Genomic DNA, 22,554 nt, shown 5'->3' on the forward strand with positions numbered 1-22,554 from the left:
TGGGGTCCACAAATAATTAATTTCATAAATAATCATAAAATTATCATAAATTAGTGCTAATTGCCTTTACTAATCCCAAATACTAGAGCGGTCATTACCAAAACCCCGTAGGTCCTTAATGGTTGATGGAGTGGGCCAGCAGAGCATTGCCTCAATCTTGCTTGGATCGGCAAAAACCCCCTTAGCGGATATCACATGGCCCAAATACTCAACTTGAGCTTGAGCAAAAAGACATTTCTTCTTGTTGGCATATAAGCAATGGTGTCGGAGTCGGTCGAGAACCAAGCGAAGATGAGTTGCATGAGTTGCCAAAGAGGGGATGTACACAAGAATATCATCAAAGAAAACCAATACACAATGACCTCAAAAATTGCGAAATAGCTCATTAATGAGAGCTTTAAAGGGGGTTGGGACATTGGTGAGGCCCAATTTGTTGCCCCTCATGAGTCTGAAAAACTGTCTTTTCCACATCTCTAGGTGCCATACGAATTTGATGATATCCAGACTTAAAATGAAGTTTGGAAAATATGGTGGCACCATGAAGCTCGTCAAGTAACTCATCAATAATAGGAATGGGAAATTTTTCTTCCACGGTTGCCCGATTTAAAGCTCGATAATCAACACAAAATTGCCAACTGCCATTCTTCTCTTTTCACCAATAAAACCGCGCTAGAGAACGCACTAGTGCTAGGCTAAGCAATGCCAATATGGAGCATCTCTCAAACCATCTTATCAATCTCACCCTTTTGAATCTGATCGTATCGGTAAGAATGCATCGATATGAGCCCTATGTCTGGCTTCAAGGTGATGGTATGGTCCCGATGGCATTGTGGAGGTAGTCCCGGTGGTAGCTCAAAAACATCTTCGTATTGCTCGAGAAGCTGGCTCATAGGAGGAAGGATTGGTGAGTGGTGTTGATCCTCAGCCGCGGACAACGCCCTGACATGGATAATATATGCCTCAACCCCTTTTTCTACCGTGAACATCATAGCTTTCAAAGAGATGGGTGACTTACATAATCTCGAGTCCCCTTGCAATGTTACCCACGTTCCCACCATTTCAAATTTCATCACCATTGTTTTTTAATTAACTTACATATTTCCCAGTGTTTCCAACTATTTAATTCCCAAGATAACATTTGCGCCCCCCAACTCCAATGGAAGGAAATCTGTAATGACCCAAATTGCTCCCAAATCAAGCTCCACTTGAGAACAAATTCCCTCAGTTCGCACCTTGCCACCAGTGCCCAAAAGTATCCGATAGCAAGTGGTGGCTGATATGGGCAGGCCTACTGCCGCAACAACTTCCATTGAAATAAAGTCGTGGGTTGCTTCGCTATCGATTAATACAGTGACTGTCTGATTACCGATTTGGCCAGCCAATTTCATGGTGTTGGCAGTGGAGATGCCAACTAGAGAATTCAGAGAAAGGGTGGCAAGAGTCTCTTTGGTGGCCACTGTTTCGCTCGAATCCGGTGAGAGGAGGGTGTTGTTAGGCAAATCCAATTCTTTTTCGTTCGCAGTGAGAAGAATTTGAGGGAGCTTCTTTTCACATTCACGACTGGGATGAAATTTCTTGTCACACCTCAAACAAAGCCCCCGAGAATGTTTCTCTTAGTACTCCGCCCTGGTCAACCATTTGTAAGATGTGTCAGTGGCCGATCGAGTGCTACCAATTTTGGATGTAGTTGATGCCATGCTGACTTAAGATGGAGAATATGGTCGCTGCTGTGAAATTGGTGGTAAGATTCGTTAAGGAAAATTTTAGTAATTAGCACGGGCTGCTAAACTCAACCCAAAAGAATGCTTGGACGAATTGGGCTTTAGTAATGGGCCCGAGTTCATTAGTTGATGGCCCCCTTCAATTCTTTGGGTCATTTCCATGATATGGGCTAACCCCTGGGGCTGCGGGATATGCAATGTTGCCTTGATTTCTTCTTTGAGTCCTTTTACGAATCCTCCTTCTAGAATATGGTCGGGTACGTTGGGTATCCGAGAGGCCAACATCTCCCACTAGACACTGTACTCCTTCACCGTACCTGTTTGAACCACCGATAACAACTCCTCTGAGAGAGACCGAACAGGTACGACTTAGAATCGAAGGGGAACCATTTGCTTGAGCATCGCTCAAGAAGTAATAAGCCAGCGTTGGTTCTCCCACTAGAACAGGATAGAGCACCACCGTCGAGGCCAACAATGGTCGTATCAAGTTTCATCGACTCCGTTATTTTTGTAAGCAAAAAATAACGTTCGATACGGGCAATCCAACCATCAGGGTTATCACCCGCGAACAGCAGAATTTCCATTCGTGGGAGGTGGTAGTCTAGATCGTTCGAGGGTGAATTTTTAAACAACCCAAGCTGTCTCGGGGGTCCCATCGGGCTGTTTAGGGGAGGTACCGCCATGTTCATCGAGAATTTCGGTGTTTGCTGGTCAAAACAAATTCTGATGGAGCTAGGTATCCCAATCGAAGATCCATTACCTTCGAGAGCTCGTCGTTGTCGATCTACGTTGGTGGCTGCCACATCGGGAGTGACTTTGATTGACAATGCGAGTATTTGGAAAATTTGGCTCACCACAGACTCCATCTATTTGGCGACGATACTCTCAATGGTGGTCTGAATTTCTCCTTGTAACTTCTCCATACCCTGTGTAACCTTCTATACATCTTCACGAAGGTCAGAGACCTCAGCCCCAACTTTTTCTTTGATAATCTCGAGCATAGCATCTTTCTTGGGTCCCATGGAATTAGGGGCTCTGATTGTTGGAATATATTTTACCAGGATCTTAGATCTACTCACAAGTATGTTATTTAAACACCCTAAATATGAACTTTCTAAAACGATAAATTAAACACATATAAAGTTAAGAAAACCTTACATTGATGCAGCAGAATTAATGTCTCCTTCCACTCAGATCTCTAACCCTTGAATCCTTTCTGTAGCAGAGTATAATCAAGATCTGAGCCCGAATGTCCTTCTTCTTCAAGTTTGATCCTTCACAGTCTTCCAATCTATGATTGAGTTACTGCTTGCTGTGTGTGGGCACTTACTCTTTCACTAGGGTCACGAAATTGATGAAGGGAAAAGAAGAAAGAGGGCTTCGGCCAAGTATAGAAAGTGGGGAAGGCTCAGTTTTTCTGAAGAGAGAAATTTCTGTCAGATTACTAATGAAAGCATGTTATGTGACTGAGCCATCACTTTCTATTTACAGCCAACTACTAGGTTTAGGTTAGAATTTATTTGGCATTAAAATAATGAAAATATTAATTTGAAATCCCACAATAAGTGGCCGGCCATGGTGTAGTATTGGGCCTCACTTGATTTTGCAGTTTTATCAAATTTTATCTCTATTTTCTCAAAAATACCAATTTTCCAATTCTAACCTTATAAATGCCAAAACTAATTATTTAATAACTAAAATAGATTATTAAATAATATTATCATTTAATTTAATTATTAATTAGACATATAAAGTCTATTAATAAATAAATAAACCTAGAAAACTCTTTTCTTTACAATTTCACCCTTGCTTAGTGAAAATTCATAAAATTAGACATAGTCTAACTTTAGAATTATAATTGATCAATCACGAATCAATTAAAGAGTCTTACAAGCAGAATGTTCTCAACTAGAATGGGGACCATGGATCTATATGCTGAGCTTCCAATAAGTGAACTAAATTTACCAAGTAAATTCCTACTTATTAATTCTTCGTTGAATCCACTCTTAGAACTTAGAATTGCACTCTCAGACTTATATAGAGCATATTGTATGTTCCACGATATCAATATACTATCTCATTTAACCATTGTTATAATCTTATTGTGTTTTAAAGATCCTCTATATAGACGATCTACATCGAGATGGGATTTCTTTACCGTTCTCACCCCTCAATGTATTTTGCCCCTTAAAACACTTAGCTACCTGTAAATGGTGTTTAGTGATCTAATAATTAGTCAGTTAAACAAGAGCTCATCCATTTACTTCTATTTGCTAAGCTCGAAGGGAATCATCACTTGACTTCTATACACCAGTAGAAGCTATAGATTCCATATTTATGTTCAGCACTCCCACTCAATCATACTATCATGTTCCCAAAATATACGTATCACCCTGACCCAAAAGTAGGCTTAACTAATAAATCAAAGAACATGAATAGCACTCCTGAGTTGAGCCCAAGCATATCAGGATTTAGATTCTTTTAATCTTAAGATCAACTACTGATATTGAGTTGGAAAGATATGTATAACGGTAAGTTTGTAATATCTTAACTTAGTTGCAATATCGGTCCAGTCCAATGTATACTCCATACATTCGAAACTAGTATACTTTACTAATGTCCTGGAAAGAACATAACACTTACTCCAAGTGTAAGTACACATCATCGCTGATTATCACATTAGTGTAAATCCAATAACACTGATGAAACAGGGACCAAGTCTTTTGATTCATATGATCACAATCGCATTCCACTGTGTTGACGATACTGCAATTGTGAATAAACATTTGATCTGGATTTAACTGATTTTGTGTGTATGAATGTAATAAACATATTTAAACATATTAAACCATTAGCATGTAAAATTCATGCAAACATCAATCACTTCAAATTTCTTATATTGATAACTAATCAGATTGTAAAGAGTTTTATTTAGGGCATAAAACCCAACAAACTCCCACTTGCACTAATATAAAACAAACTGCGCAAATAGGTCAATCTGATGTCTTGATCTTCAGATCAAGTGTAGTATATTTGAATCCACCCAAACTTCTGGAAACTAGTTCATAAATACACTTATGAAACATCCTTTACTATATGCTTTACTCATCAAGGGATATTGAAATCTTTACTGTTTTAAAAGTACATCTGGATAAACAGAAGACATATCTCTCATATTTTAAAATATGTAATTGAGATAATACAGTGTAGACTTATCTTCAGTGATATAACTTTCTTGGATTTCGAATACACAAAGTTATAATTCTTCTCTGGTAGAGCTTGAATTATTATACAATAATTCCTCCACCCCCAAAGTAAGCACCATCTTAAGAATTTTGAAATTAGATGGTGAGATACAAGGATAACTGATACACAGTTCCTTAATATCTGACATATAGATCACTTTCATAAATCTTTCTTGAATATCTTCTAATGTTCGCTATTTGATTACATCTCAGATAGCTCCCACTCAATAGCAGATGTCTGATTAAATAATACTTTTAACCTCTGATTGTTTAGAGAGTTACCTAGTTGTGACTTTTGTATTAGTCTAAAACTTTAAGTTAAGACTAAGTCATCAACTTAGCAGACTAGTATTTGAAGTGAAAAATACATGCCAGAGATAAAGTAATCAAAATTAAGATACCATAAAATTTTATGAGGATTAAGAATTCTTGGTTCAAGTCATTCGAATGGACTGAACTAGAGTTCTTTATCTTATTCTCATAATTCTGATAAGCTATACCTATCCATGTGAATGGTTAGATTTGCTTTTCAGTAGTGTTCTTAAGTACCTATCACAATTATCAACCTAATGGAGATGGGTATAGAACTTTAAAATTCTCCCACTCAATTAGGGTAGTGTGAAACTTTAACAAAGAACTTTCAAAGTTATCAAACTTTTACTTACAACAGTAAAAACGAAATGGAACATACAATCAAGATCAAGAATTTATATTGACAATAGCTTACTCATTATATTACTTCCATGTTTAAACAAGATATGTGTTTCATAGGGAATTGTGGAATGGACTCCACCCCTAAGAATATACATATAGGGTACTTGTGGATAACCTCCACCCCTAAGTATATAGAGATTATGATCCACCCCTAAAGGTATAAAGATCATGATTCCCTTAGTGTGATAGAGTTTAGATCATGTTTAACATTTTAGATGAGCTGACAACTCTATTCAATGGATGGTAGCTTTGACTCTCACCTAAACGGGACACTGATATCAGTTTGTTGAAAACCTTGGAAATTATTTAGGATTGAATTTTTTAAGTATTTTCTCATATCATTCCTACTTGCTATGTGCTTATAATTTCTGAATTGATTTTGTGTGATTAACCATTATTAATTTCTATTTGTTGATTTCTATTATTTTGTAGTATCCTGTTTTGTCAAAATGAATCCCATGTTATCACTGTTGACTGAAAATAAGCTGAATGGATCTAACTTTAATCAATGGAATGAGAACATTAATATTGCTCTCATAGGAGAAAGTGCCTTGTTTGTTTTAACTGAGCCGTCACCTGAAGTGCCTGGGGATAATGCATCCAAAGCTGTGAAAGAAAAGTATGAGCATTGGGAGAAGGCAAATGACAAAGCTCTATACTTTATGCTTTCTAGCATGGTTGACACCCTCAAAACTCGGTTTTCTAAAACTGAGAAGGCTGCTGAAGTTATGACGAAGTTAAATGAGCTATTCGGTAAGGCATCACTTCAGTCCCGCTTTGACGCGACTAAGAAGTACATTAACGCACGGATGGAACCTCATCAAAACGTGCGTGATCATGTCCTCCTCATGTCCAGTTATTTCCAAGAAGCCCAGGATCATGGTGCTGAAATGGACAGTGCTACTCAAGTTAGTCTTATCTTGAATAGCCTGAATCCAGCATTTCTACCATACACATCAAATTATGTCATGAATAAGAAGGAAATTGACTTTCATGAATTAGTCAATGACCTTCAAACTTATGAAAATTTGATTGGAGGACCCAAGAAGAAAGGGAGTAAACCTCACAATCCTGGTAATGGTAATGGGACGATGAAACCTGAAGCAAATGTTGCCTCTGCTTCAAAGCCCAAATCGAAGAAGAAGTGGAAGAACACCAAGAAGCGAGCAAAAGCCATGAAAAAGGCTGCTCCTTCTGGTGATGCTACACTTAAAGGAAAGTGTTTCCACTGCAATGAAAAAGGTCATTGGAAACCCCAGTGTCCTAAACTTCTTGCAAAGAAACAAGGTATTTCCATTAATAAACTTTAAGAGTTTAGTGAATTATTATCCAATTGGATTTATGATTCTGGACTAGCTTTGTTTATTTGTTTTCTTCTTATAGGCCAAGCTACTTGAACTCAATTGAGTTGAATCAGAAAGCTGGACCAAGGGTGAAATCGTCTAGATGAAGATGAAGCTCTTCAATTTTTGAATTAATTGTTTTAGTTTAAAGACAATTTGGATTTCAAATTTTAGTTAGGGATATTTATCCCTGTTTCTCTCATATTGTTGCAATACATTTTTTTTTATTAATAAAGTTTTATTTTTTTTTCGAAATTCACTATTGCAATTTATGAGATTGAGCTTCATTTAATTTATCTTCATCAATTATTACCACATTATATTTATATGTTTGTATGTGTAAGTGTTTTTATTATTGATGCAAATTCTATAATATTTACAACTCTTCATAGAGTTATATTATATATAAACACTAGAAATTATTTCTATGTTTATCAATAATTGTTAATTCTAATACAATTATTAAGAATTTGTTTAATAAAAGGATCTTATGATCTGATAGGGGTGGAGAAAAGTTAAGAAAACTATACAGTTCAACGATCTTTTATATCTAATGAACTCTGGATAGTATTCAACTCCACATAAACTCTATCACACTAAGAGAATTATGATCTTTACAACCTTTAGGGGTGGATCATAATCTCTATATACTTAGGGGTGGAGGTTATCCACAAGTACCCTATATGTATATTCTTAGGGGTGGAGTCTATTCCACAATTCCCTATGAAACACATATCTTGTTTAAACATAGAAGTAATATAATGAGTCAGCTATTGTCAATATAAATTCTTGATCTTGATTGTATGTTCCATTTCGATTTTACTGGTGTAAGTAAAAGTATGATACCTTTGAAAGTTCTTTGTTAAAGTTTCACACTACCTTAATTAAGTGGGAGAATTTTAAAGTTCTATACCCATCTTCATTAGGTTGATAATTGTGATAGGTACTTAAGAACACTACTGAAAAGCAAATCTAACCATTCACATGGATAGGTATAGCTTATCAGAATTATGAGAATAAGATAAAGAACTCTAGTTCAGTCCATTCGAATGACTTGAACCTAGAATTCTTAATCCTCATAAAATTTGATGGTATCTTAATTTTGATTACTTAATCTCTGGCATGTATTTTTCACTTCAAATACTAGTCTGCTATGTTGATGACTTAGTCTTAACTTAAAGTTTTAAGACTAATACAAAAGTCAAAACTAGGTAACTCTCTAAACAATCAGAGGTTAAAAGTATTATTTAACCAGACATCTGCTATTGAGTGGGAGCTATCTGAGATGTAATCAAATAGGGAACATTAGAAGATATTCAAGAAGGATTTATGAAAGTGATCTATATGTTAGATTTTAAGGAACTGTGTATGAGTTGTCTTTGTATCTCACCATCTAATTTCGAAATTCTGTAAGATGGTGCTTACTTTGGGGGTGGAGGAATTATTGTATAATAATTCAAGCTCTACCAGAGAAGAATTATAACTTGGTCTATTCGAAAATACCAGAAAGTTATATCACTGAAGAAAAGTCTACACTGTATTATCTCAATTACATATTTTAAAATATGAGAGATATGTCTTCTGTTAATTCAGATGTACTTTTAAAAACAGTAAAGATTTCAGTATCCCTTGATGAGTAAAGCATATAGTAAAGGATGTTTCATAAGTGTATTTATGAACTGGTTTCCAGAAGTTTGGGTGGATTCAAATATACTATACTTGATCTGAAGATCAAGACATCAGATTGACCTATTTGCGCAGTTTGTTTTATTTTAGTGCAAGTGGGAGTTTGTTGGGTTTTATGCCCTAAATAAAACTCTTTACAATCTGATTAGTTATCAATATAAGAAATTTGAAGTGATTGATGTTTGCATGAATTTTACATGCTAATGGTTTAATATGTTTATTACATTCATACACACAAAATCAGTTAAATCCAGATCATATGTTTATTCACAATTACAGTATCGTCAACACAGTGGAATGTGATTGTGATCATATGAATCAAAAGTTTTGGTCCCTGTTTCATCAGTGTTATTGGATTTACACTAATGTGATAATCAGCGATGATGTGTACTTACACTTGGAGTAAGTGTTATGTTCTTTCCAGGACATTAGTAAAGTGTACTAGTTTCGAATGTATGGAGTATACATTGGACTGGATCGATATTGCAACTAAGTTAAGATATTACAAACTTACCGTTATACATATCTTTCCAACTCAATATCAGTAGTTGATCTTAAGATTAAAAGAATCTAAATCCTGATATGCTTAGGCTCAACTCAGGAGTGCTATTCATGTTCTTAGATTTATTAGTTAAGCCTACTTTCGGGTCAGGGTGATACGTATATTTTGGGAACATGATAGTATGATTGAGTGGGAGTGCTGAACATAAATATGGAATCTATAGCTTCTACTGGTGTATAGAAGTCAAGTGATGATTCCCTTCGAGCTTAGCAAATAGAAGTAAATGGATGAGCTCTTGTTTAACTGACTAATTATTAGATCACTAAACACCATTTACAGGTAGCTAAGTGTTTTAAGGGGCAAAATACATTGAGGGGTGAGAACGGTAAAGAAATCCCATCTCGATGTAAATCATCTATATAGAGGATCTTTAAATCACAATAAGATTATAACAATGGTTAAATGAGATAGTATATTGGTATCGTGAAACATACAATATGCTCTATATAAGTCTGAGAGTGCAATTCTAAGTTCTAAGAGTGGATTCAACGAAGAATTAATAAGTAGGAATTTACTTGGTAAATTTGGTTCACTTATTGGAAGCTCAGCATATAGATCCATGGTCCCCATTCTAGTTGAGAACATTCTGCTTGTAAGACTCATTAATTGATTCGTGATTGATCAATTATAATTCTAAAGTTAGACTATGTCTAATTTTATGAATTTTCACTAAGCAGGGGTGAAATTGTAAGGAAAAGAGTTTTCTAGGTTTATTTATTTATTAATAGACTTTATATGTCTAATTAATAATTAAATTAAATGACAATATTATTTAATAATGTATTTTAGTTATTAAATAATTAGTTTTGGCATTTAAAAGGTTAGAATTGGAAAATTGGCATTTTTGAGAAAATAGAGATAAAATTTGATAAAATTGCAAAATTAAGTGAGGCCCATTAACACCATATGGCCGGCCACTTATAAGGCTTTTTCAAATTATTATTTTCATTATTTTAATGCCAAATAATTCTAAACCTAGACCTAGTAGTTGCCTATAAATAGAAAGTGATGGCTCATTCACAAAACATGCTTTCATAAGTTTTTCAGATTAGCTTTCTGACAGAAATTTCTCTCTTCAGAAAACGGAGCCTTCCTCACTCTCTACCTTGGCCGAAATACCTCTCTCTCTTTTCCCTTCATCTTTTTCGTGACCCTAGTGAAAGAGTAAGTGCCCACACACAGCAAGCAGTAACTCAATCATAGATTGGAAGACTGTGAAGGATCAAAGCTTGAAGAAGGAGGACATTCGGGCTCAGATCTTGATTATACTCTGCTACAGAAAGGAATCAAGGGTTAGAGATCTGAGTGGAAGGAGACATTTATTCCGCTGCATCAATGTAAGGTTTTCTTAACTTTATATGTGTTTATTTTATCGTTTTAGAAAGTTCATATTTAGGATGTTAATAAACATACTTGTGAGTAGATCTAAGATCCTGGTAAAATAATTCCCAACACGATCAAGATTGGAATCCAGCGTTGTCCCATTTAGGCGAGAGTCAAGGCTATTCTATCTCATGAGCTTCTACCATTGTTTCGCAATTTGCAAGTCAAATATGGTCGCCACTATTAGGGTGATCTATACCATATAAAACACTTACAAACCACTTATCATGCAAGATTAAACGGTGCAAAATTGCTGATGAACGTTCCTCCATTAGGGAGGATTACTCACTAAAACAAACGCGGTGTAAAACCCACAATGGAGATCGAATATCTTAATAATAATAAAGCTCATTCTTTAATATGTATTTTCTTTATTATTCTAATAAATAAATCTCATTAAATTCTAAATTAAGAATTAAAATTCAAAAATAAGAATTTAATACAATATTTATAAAATTATACTTAGATGGTGATTGAAATAAAATTAATTATTTCCATCTTAGTAATAATCTTAAATATAAATATTAAGGAAATTAATTTAAGTTGAATTAAATTAAATAATTAGCAACTTAAAAATTTCCTTTGAGAATATATTTATTGAGTTCGAAAATATAAAGTATAAAAACTATAATTTTCGAAAATAATAAAAAATAGAAAAGAAATACTTCAAGCAAAAATATCACCTATCTAGATTTTCTTTTGACTAGTTAATTCAATTTCTATATATATTTTAAATTCATTTATTTTAAATTAATCAATTAAATGAAAAAAATCATTGACTTGAGTTGGTCCAAAAATTAATTAAAATAAATAATTAATTTACAACTCAAAAATTCAAAAATATTGCATAATAAAAATGCAAATTTCGAAATTGATTAATAAAATAAAGAAAAATATATATATATATTGAAAATTATTTAAATTTAAGTAGAAAAATTAAATTTCAACCTAAAAATAATTTTCTATTTAATTAAGTGTCATGAAAAATCAATAAATATTTAAGTATCATGATGAAAATCAACTTATATATTTAGAGTTTTAAAGTTAATTAAATGTATTAAATTCAAGAAATAATAATTAAGTGTAGGCAAGGCTTAATTATTAATTTCTATTTAATACTAGGAAAAATATACTTAATAAAATTGTACCAAAATTAATTATTTAAATAATTAATTTCACAAAGTATAATATTTTCCTATTTAAATATTAGAAATAATAAGTAGTCTAGAAATTACTATCTAGAAAATATCTTATTTGACTAAGTATCTTTTCAAAAAAATTTGAAAAATATCTAATTTAAGTTAGATAGAAAAAATCTAAAACTTAAATAATTTCAAATTTAGATTTAATTAAATATCAAAAATTAAGTTGTAACCACTTAATTTGAAGATATCTTTTTAAGTTAATATTCGAAAAGCTATTAACCTAAAAAATATCTAAAATATTCCATTTTAAGTTAATATTTGAAAAGATATTAACTTAAAAAATATCTTCAGAATCTTGAATAACTAATGCCTAGGATTCCTCAACTTGATTTAAAATTTAAATCAAATATTCAAATTTAAGTTAGATAAGAAAAATCAGTTGTTACAACTAATTTATAACTCAAATAGGAATATTTAATTAAATAAGCTCCAGAAAGAATCTAGTTAGTTAAAATTTTATATTTAATTAAATACAAGAAAAATACAAATAGTTTGTCTAGAAATAATATCTAAACTAAAAGTGTTTATCTTAAAATTAACTTTAAAATATTAAAATGAAAATAAATTTCATATATTTTAAAAGTTAATTATGTTGCTAATTCAATTTTATTAGGTCAAACTAATATAATTAACCTAGTACAGTTATTCAAATCAGGCAAATGGGCCTTCACAATTGGGGTAGTTCATGTGAGGGGGTGCTGGGTTCAGTATGTCGTACCCACTTCTATGGCTCCCAACTCTCACACAAGGCCCAAAAGAGAGGAATTTAACCATAATATAAATAACTGTTATTAATTGAATAGGTCCAAAACTAAATGGACCTAAATAAAATCTATCATGATGTGACATTTTATTTAGCAACAACCTATATGCATCTATATAATAAAATAAACATATAGGCTCACACAGGCACACTTTGGATGGATCCTATCATGTTGCTAGGTCATACACAGATGAAAGAATATTGTAAAATTTACCTGTTACAAATTATTAACTTGACCAAGGGAGCCATCAGATCATTAGATCTGGCAAAAAGTAACCATGGCTATTTGCAATCAAGTAATAATAGGTTTTTAAAACTTACACACAAGCTAAAAACACATACTCCTGCAACAAGGTTAGCTGGATAGTTGGAAGTAGGATTTATTTAATTTTAAATAAATAATTTCGAAAAATAAATAATTAAATAAAAAATATTTTAATTTTCGAAAAAAATAAAATTTAAAAAATATTTAATTTCGGAAATAAGAAACAATTTAAATTTCGAAATTATTTTAAAAAATAAATATTTAAAATTTAAACCTACTTTTGAAAAAATTAGGTTTCAACCAACCTAAATATCATTTCAAAATTTGCTAACTACTTTTAAAAAATTAAATGTTATTTTAAAAAATAAAAATTAAATAAAAATTAGAAAAGATAAATGAAATATCTTTTCAGATTTTAAATTTAATTTAAATAAATAAAATAACAAAATTTAAAAGTTAGCAAAATATCTTACATCTATTTAAAATTACATGATTATAGTTACCTTATTTTAAATTTAAATAAGGTCAAAATATCTTAAAAAAGATTTAATTTAAAAATATATATAAAATCTGACCTTAAATTTAAAAATAAGATAAGATATAATCAAATTTAAAAATAAGATAGATTTTTAAGCAAGAAGATAGATACTAATTCTATTCAAATTCAAATTACACTAATATCTTGAATTAAATTTAAAAAATATTAAATTAATTCAAAATGATAATTAGAATTGAATTAGGAATAGTAATAGTATATATACAAAACTATACAAAAAATCGGAAGTTAATTCTATGAAAAAGCATGAAAAATCGAAGAAAAACGAAAAAATTGTGAGCTGTACGGACAGTTTTCGCGATCGTAGGAAAATTTCAGCACAGCTCCCATTTTTTCGAATCTTCAAAAAAGCATAACTAATTCAAATAAAATTGAAATTGAGTTCTGTAAAAGGCTAACTTGCTTAATTTTTTCAATACTATCCAATAAAAATAATTCCAGAAACAGAATCGCAATTATTTTTCACGAAAATTTACAAACATCAATCAATCATCAAATAACACTCAATACAACATGATACCATCCAAAAACAAACAAACAATCGTTTTAAAGTCCAAATTTCATGTAAGTAAATCAATTACCATGGCTCTGAGGCCAGTTGTTGGAATATATTTTACCAGGATCTTAGATCTACTCACAAGTATGTTGTTTAAACACCCTAAATATGAACTTTCTAAAACGATAAATTAAACACTTATAAAGTTAAGAAAACCTTACATTGATGCAGCGGAATTAATGTCTCCTTCCACTCAGATCTCTAACCCTTGAATCCTTTCTGTAGCAGAGTATAATCAAGATCTGAGCCCGAATGTCCTTCTTCTTCAAGTTTGATCATTCACAGTCTTCCAATCTATGATTGAGTTACTGCTTGCTGTGTGTGGGCACTTACTCTTTCACTAGGGTCACGAAATTGATGAAGGGAAAAGAAGAGAGAGGGTTTCGGCCAAGAATAGAAAGTGGGGAATGTTCAGTTTTTCTGAAGAGAGAAATTTCTGTCAGATTACTAATGAAAGCATGTTATATGAGTGAGCCATCACTTTCTATTTATAGCCAACTACTAGGTTTAGGTTAGGATTTATTTGGCATTAAAATAATGAAAATATTAATTTGAAATCCCACAATAAGTGGCCGGCCATGGTGTAGTATTGGGCCTCACTTGATTTTGCAGTTTTATCAAATTTTATCTCTATTTTCTCAAAAACGCCAATTTTCCAATTCTAACCTTTTAAATGCCAAAACTAATTATTTAATAACTAAAATAGATTATTAAATAATATTGTCATTTAATTTAATTATTAATTAGACATATAAAGTCTATTAATAAATAAATAAACCTAGAAAACTCTTTTCTTTACAATTTCACCCCTGCTTAGTGAAAATTCATAAAATTAGACATAGTCTAACTTTAGAATTATAATTGATCAATCACGAATCCATTAATGAGTCTTACAAGCAGAATGTTCTCAACTAGAATGGGGACCATGGATCTATATGCTGAGCTTCCAATAAGTGAACTAAATTTACCAAGTAAATTCCTACTTATTAATTCTTCGTTGAATCCACTCTTAGAACTTAGAATTGAACTCTCAGACTTATATAGAGCATATTGTATGTTCCACGATATCAATATACTATCTCATTTAACCATTGTTATAATCTTATTGTGATTTAAAGATCCTCTATATCGATGATCTACATCGAGATGGGATTTCTTTACCGTTCTCACCCCTCAATGTATTTTGCCCCTTAAAACACTTAGCTACCTCTAAATAGTGTTTAGTGATCTAATAATTAGTCAGTTAAACAAGAGCTCATCCATTTACTTCTATTTGCTAAGCTCGAAGGGAATCATCACTTGACTTCTATACACCAGTAGAAGCTATAGATTCCATATTTATTTTTAGCACTCCCACTCAATCATACTATCATGTTCCCAAAATATACGTATCACCCTGACCCAAAAGTAGGCTTAACTAATAAATCAAAGAACATGAATAGCACTCCTGAGTTGAGCCCAAGCATATCAGGATTTAGATTCTTTTAATCTTAAGATCAACTACTGATATTGAGTTGGAAAGATATGTATAACGGTAAGTTTGTAATATCTTAACTCAGTTGCAATATCGGTCCAGTCCAATGTATACTCCATACATTCGAAACTAGTATACTTTAGTAATGTCCTGGAAAGAACATAACACTTACTCCAAGTGTAAGTACACATCATCGCTAATTATCACATTAGTGTAAATCCAATAACACTGATGAAACAGGGACCAAGTCTTTTGATTCATATGATCACAATCACATTCCACTGTGTTGACGATACTGTAATTGTGAATAAACATATGATCTGGATTTAACTGATTTTGTGTGTATGAATGTAATAAACATATTTAAACATATTAAACCATTAGCATGTAAAATTCATGCAAACATCAATCACTTCAAATTTCTTATATTGATAACTAATCATATTGTAAAGAGTTTTATTTAGGGCATAAAACCCAACACTGATACCAATTGATAGGTCAACTCTATCGATTCAGATCAAAGAAGAAAACAGATAAAAAGAAAGAATGAAGAAAAGGATATTCAATCCCCAAGAAATTGAGAGCATAGTCTCTCCTTACAAGCCTTAGCTAAGAAAAATACTCCTTGCTTTCCCACTACAAGACTCTATTATTTATATTTAATACCCATGTGACTCCCATGAGCCTAGCCACACCCAAACAAAACCCCCAAACAGAATTACACAGCCACATTATTCCCTGTGGCAGACACCTTGTTAGACTTCCTACTCCTTTGAGCTTACACATACGTCACGGGAGGTCTCTCAGATGCACAACTAGATTCACTGGAGCAGTACAAGGTTTTGCTCCAAATTTTTCTAAGTGTTATACTCAAAATTCGATAAGCACATCAGAGGAAGAAACATGTCGAGCCGGGAAGAACGAAGGACTTAAACACACAATCCTAAGTACACTTGGCATGGGATAACTCGTTAAAAATACAATTTGCAGAGTATGTTTATAACTCGGCTGGCTGAACAGTCTTGTGTGAGACAAAAATGTACTAACTGTTAACTTGTGTATCGACGAGAAACCATGCAAATGCAAGTGTGCATGACGAGGCATTAACCTCGTCGCGTGGAAGAGATATAATAACAATAAAAATACTTAGCGTATATGATACAATATACAAACTAAGTATAAATAGTTTGGTGGGTTAAGATGACAGACAGCGAGGTGTTTAACTCGCTACAAGATGGCATGCACGCGAGAACAATCATCTCGACACCAAAAACTGTAGTTATCAGAATTAAAGCAATATCAATCTTAGGAAGTTATATGACGAGCACCGGCTCGCCATCAAAGTTAACTCGGCTCCATTCCTATCAAGGCATCCCCATGAGATAAGGCTTACCGTATATTTTTAATATGCGTTCATCTTGGCCGAATAAAAGCGGGATACTCACACCTGTGTGAATTCTAAATAAAAACCACATTTACTTAGCGTGATTTGTAATCAAATCCCATGATTTGAGGAAATAATTGCTGTAAAGATCATAGTCAACTTTTGTAATTAACTGCCCACTATGTAATTATAAATAGGGGCAGACTAGATCAAAAAGGGGGGAAGAAAGAACTCATACAAGAGAGGCTCTGAAAAAAAAAATCAGAAATCTGAATAAGATTGACTGGTGGACTATGCAAAATTATAACTACAAAACCACGTAAAAAACCCCATGTTCAAATTTTTATTTCTACAACTCTTATTTTTTCTGTGTGAAATCACTACTGTGTGGCTCAAATTTGGTTAACGAAAATCAGCGTTAATACTAACTTAGTTAATAAATTAAGTACATACTTCATTTGAGATAGAAAAATAAATTGTTTACTCCGAGTAACTTCAACTCCCAAGAAATACTTATGTACCCCTAAATCCTTCGTGTGAAACTAGGTATGAATGAAAGACTTAAGAGATGAAATGCCTTCAGTATCATTTCTAGTAATAACGATGTCATCAACATACACAACTAACAAAATGATATAAGCAGTTGATCTTTTATAGAACAAAGAATGATCTGACTTACTTTTCAACAAACCAAATTTTTCAATAGCCTGACTAAATTTAACAAACCAAACATGAAGACTTTGTTTCAATCCATGTAAACATATGCAAAGATGACAAACTCGCCGTAACTCCCTTTGAGGAACAAACACAGGAGGTTGCTCCATATACACTTCTTCCTTAAGATTTATGTGAAGAAAGTTAGTTTGAATATCAAGCTAATGCAAATGCCTTTATCAGTAGCTTCCATGGAAATTAACAATCGAATGGATGTGAGTTTAGCGACAATAGAAAAAGTATCACAATAGTCCACTCCATAGGTTTGAGCAGAAACCTTGGCAACAAGACAGGGTTTAAGCGAGCAATTGTTCGATCTTGATTAAATTTAACCGTAAACACCCATTTACACCCTATGGCTCATTTTCCTAAAGGAAAATTAACCAAGTCCCAAGTATCATTTGCAACTAAAGTATTCATATATTCTATCATTATGGCAAGCCAACCAAGATGAGACATTACTTCACGAAGATTTTTATGAATAGTGATAGAATCAAGAGAAGCAATGAAAGAGTAAGAAGAAGAAGAGAGATGATTGCAAGAAACAAAAGAAGAAATAGGATATGTACATTGGCGTTTACCTCCACATAGTGTCATGGGAAGATCATCATTGAGGTCTGGATCTAATGACGAAGATGCAGGTGCATGATATGAAACGGTAGGTGGAGGAGGAGGACACCTAGAGTACACTATAGGAGGCTTAGGGGTGGTGGAGGTGTAGGCATTGCATGAGCTATGACTGAGGCAGGTGAAGGAACAAGAGACTCGCCAGAACATGTATCAGGCGCAGAAGATGTGACAGAATAAACCAACAAATCATCATCCTCCCACTGATAAGTAGGTGAAGATGAAAAATAAAGTGTATTTTCTACAAAAGTAACATCAATAGAAACAAGATATTTGTTAGGATCAAGACAATAACACCTATACCCTTTTTAAAGACAAGAATAACCAAGAAAGACACACTTTAATGGCTTAGGATCTAATTTGGTATTGGTAACGTGTGGACGAACATCTCGGGCAAAATAAATACTGCCAAATATCTGAGGAGCACCTAGAAGTAATGACTATTGGGAAAAATAATTTTAAATGGAATATCACCATTAAGTACAGAAGATGGTATACAATTTCTGTAAAAACTGTATCGACCCAAAAAGATTTAGGAACTTGCATTTGAAATAAGAAGGCATAGACAGTTTCAAAAAGATATCTACTTTTACGTTTTGCTATACCATTTGGGGTGGAGTATCAATGCAAGAAGTTTCATGAAGCATGCCATTAGAGGTCATATAAGATTGAAAATGAGTAGATGTATATTTTTTTGGCATTATCACTTTGCAAAGTACGAACAAACATATTAAATTGATTTTGAATCTCAACACAAAAAGATTAAAATATAGAAAACAACTAGGAATGATTTTTTATTAAATATAACCAAGTTACATGAGAATACTCATCCACAAAATTACAAAATACTTGAATCCAGGTTTAGACGAAATAGGAGAAGGACCTCAAACATCAGAATGAACTAACTCAAAAGAAACACTAGCACTCTTATCGACTCGAGGACTCAAACTAATAAGATGATGTTTGGTAAACTAAAATGACTCACAATCTAATAAAGACACCTTACTATATTGAGGACAAAGTTTCTTAAGCAAAGGAAGGGATGGATGGCCCAAACAACAATGAGCCTCAGAAGTAGAAGAAACACTTGGACAAACAATAAAGGTTGGTGGAAGTGGATCAAGAACATACAGGCCACCAGATTCATGTCCTTTACAAATAATCTTCTTCATTATAAGATCCTAAAAAAACAGTGATCAGGAAAGAATGAGATGCAACAGTTTAGATTACGAGTGAGTTTACTAATAGAAAGCAAATTAAGTAAATGTAAGACTGGTGACAAAGTCAGTAGAGGTATATGATCCATCATCTAAGGTAATAGTAGAAGTGGGACTATGAGACTGAAAATTAGAAAAGAGACTGGAATTACCTTATCACATTGATATTCTTGTTTATTGTGTCGTCAGCACAGTGGAAAGTGATCAAGATTATGTGATTAAATGTATTCCTATGATTTATCAGTACATAGAGTTTAACTGATAGGATAATCTACAAAGTAGTTTACTTACACCTTGGATAATTGCTATGTCCTTTCCAGGACATTGGTTAAAGTAAGCTTGGGTTGGATGTATAGAGTATGCATCGGAAGGGACTGGTATTGAACTTGGATTAGGTATAATAAACTTACCGTAATATCTATTCAATTCAATATCACCTAGTTGATCTTAGATAAAATGATCTCAATCCTGAGATGGTTAGGTTCTAGTTCAATTGTATTATTTGTGTTCTTCCATCTATTCGTTAAAGTCGACCAATGGATCTTCTTGTGACATATAGATTAAGGACATGGTAGTTCAATTTAGTGGGAGCACTAATCATAGATACAGAATTTATAGCTTCTATCCAGACATAGAAGTGAAACGATGATTTCCTTCGAGCTTGGCTAAATAGAGATAAATGATAGAGCCCTCATTTTAGTGATTATATTAGTTCACTGGAATATCATTTATAGGTAGCTAATTGTTTTAAGGATACAATACATTGAAGGGTGTAACGGTAAATTAATCCCTATTCAATGTAAATCATCTATAGAGGATCATTGATTATTGAGATAATAACAAATGGATAATCTTATAGCGTATCTATATTGTGGAATATATAGAGCGTTCTATATAATTGAGAGTACAATTCCAAATTCTATAGTGGTGCAAGGAGAAATTAATAAGTAAGAGACTTTACTTAGTAAATTCTAGATCTGCTTATTGCAAGCTCGGTTATATAGGTCCATAGTCCCCATACTAGTTGAGACAAACTGCTTGTAAGACTCAGTTAATTGATTTTAATTAATCAATTATAATTCTAAAATTAGACTATGTTTAGTTTATGAATTTTCACTAAGTTATGGATTGATTGTGAAGAAATAGGATTTTAGGGTTTATTTATTAATTAAGAGACTTTATGGAGTCTAATTAATAAGTAATATAAATGACAATTTTATATGATAATTATTTTAATTATTAAATAAATATTTTTGGCATTTATAGGGTTGAAAGTGCAAAAAGTAGTATTTGTGAAAAATAGATAAATGGTTAAGAAAAATGGCAAAAATCTAACTAGTGTTGGGCCCACTTCATGGCGGGCCACTATAGCCTAATTTTGCTCTATTTTTATCATTTTTTTATTCTAAATAAATCAACCCTAACCGTATGTGAATTAGTATAAAAGGAAAAGAATAGTCTCATTATCCAACTAATGCTTGAAAGACTTTAAACCTAGTTTTCATTCTCTCTGACAACTAGAGTTTTGAGACTTCTTCTTCTTCTTTTCTTTCTTCTAATTCGAAATCCTATAGCCCTCTTCACTATCGAATTTGAGCCTTAGTGATTGAGTGCATACCCACCCATAAAAAGTTAGTCCTCAATCATAGTGTGTAAGACTGTGAAAAATCCAAACAACAAGAGGAGTGTTGCGCTCAGATCTTAGTAATACTCTGCTACAGAAAGGATACAAGGGTTAGAAAATCTGAGCGGAAGGACTCATTTAATTCCGCTGCAACCAATGTAAGGTTTCTCATACCTTTTACGTGTTTATTTTCATCGTTTTAAAAATTCATATTTAAGATGTTAAAAACATATTTGTTAGTAAATTTAGATCTTGGTAAAATATATTCCAACATATGCTTCATCTCTAGTCAGCACTAGACACAAATTATCTCCTCGAGCCCATGCCTGCATATTCATTGGTTACCCTAATGGCATAAAAGCTTACACACTTCTGGACTTAGCCACTAACCAAAATTTTCACTCTCGAGATGTTATCTTTTATGAGCATATTTTTCCACTAAAAGGGTCTCTAAACACTCAACAACAGGACTTTTTATTTCCTGCTCACAACAACAAATCTTCCATCACTTCTGTAACACCCTAACTAATTAGGCATGTTAACGTGATTTTAAACAAACTGTGCAGCTCGTTGCTAATCAACGAGATTAATGAAAAATGTGATTAATTAAAACTTTCTTATTTAATTAACAAACTTAAGGTAATACATATATAAAATTCCAGGATCCCATTACAAAATACATTTTTAAAAGTTTTCTATACACATAAACAAAAGTTTTGTCGCCTAGCGACTAATCAGTAAAAGCCTTAATGTCGCAAAGATCGTACGCTCCAGGCCTAACCATCCCGACATGTACAATCTTCACCTGCTCGTTCTCACGGCTCCTCAGCTTTAGCCTTGCCCTTACCTACACATGAAAATAGCACTGTGAGTCGATATACTAAGTAAGAAAAGCATAACGTAAAACATACAAATATCCCGGGTTATAAACTGGCGCCCATACACCCGATCATAACCCTAATCCCCGTGTCCCACACAGTACTGAGTCTAGAACGTTCATACGACAATACTATCGACCATAATGTCAGCCTATACTCAATATGCTAGTCATACTCTAGGATATTGATGTGACAGCATCGATCAGTATTTAGTCAACATACATTTATCAGTAATCAGTACAACTCTAAGTATACTATTACTGCTATCGATGTAATCTAACAGACATAAACAACATGTATGCTTAACATGTAATAACACATGCATGACATTATACCAATCTTACCTCAATTCCGAATTCAGGTGTGCAGTCAACCTGAATGGAACAACTGCTCGACGAATTATAGGCTTCTAAATCAGATCGATAATAATACGAATAAGTGACTCGCTAAATCACAATTGGGACTTAGGTTTAAACCAAAACCTTAACTACTTCAACTTAATATGGCAATACCCTAAACTAGCAGGGAATTAAACAACTAGAAATTTGAAACTAACGCGAATCAACAAGCTGAATTTTTTGGGAATCCCAACAGCAAAAACCGGTTACCTGGTTTTCCCTAGAAAACCCAAAAAATT

This window comes from Cannabis sativa, chromosome 9, assembly GCF_029168945.1.
Source record: "Cannabis sativa cultivar Pink pepper isolate KNU-18-1 chromosome 9, ASM2916894v1, whole genome shotgun sequence".
In the NCBI taxonomy this organism is placed as follows: domain Eukaryota; kingdom Viridiplantae; phylum Streptophyta; class Magnoliopsida; order Rosales; family Cannabaceae; genus Cannabis; species Cannabis sativa.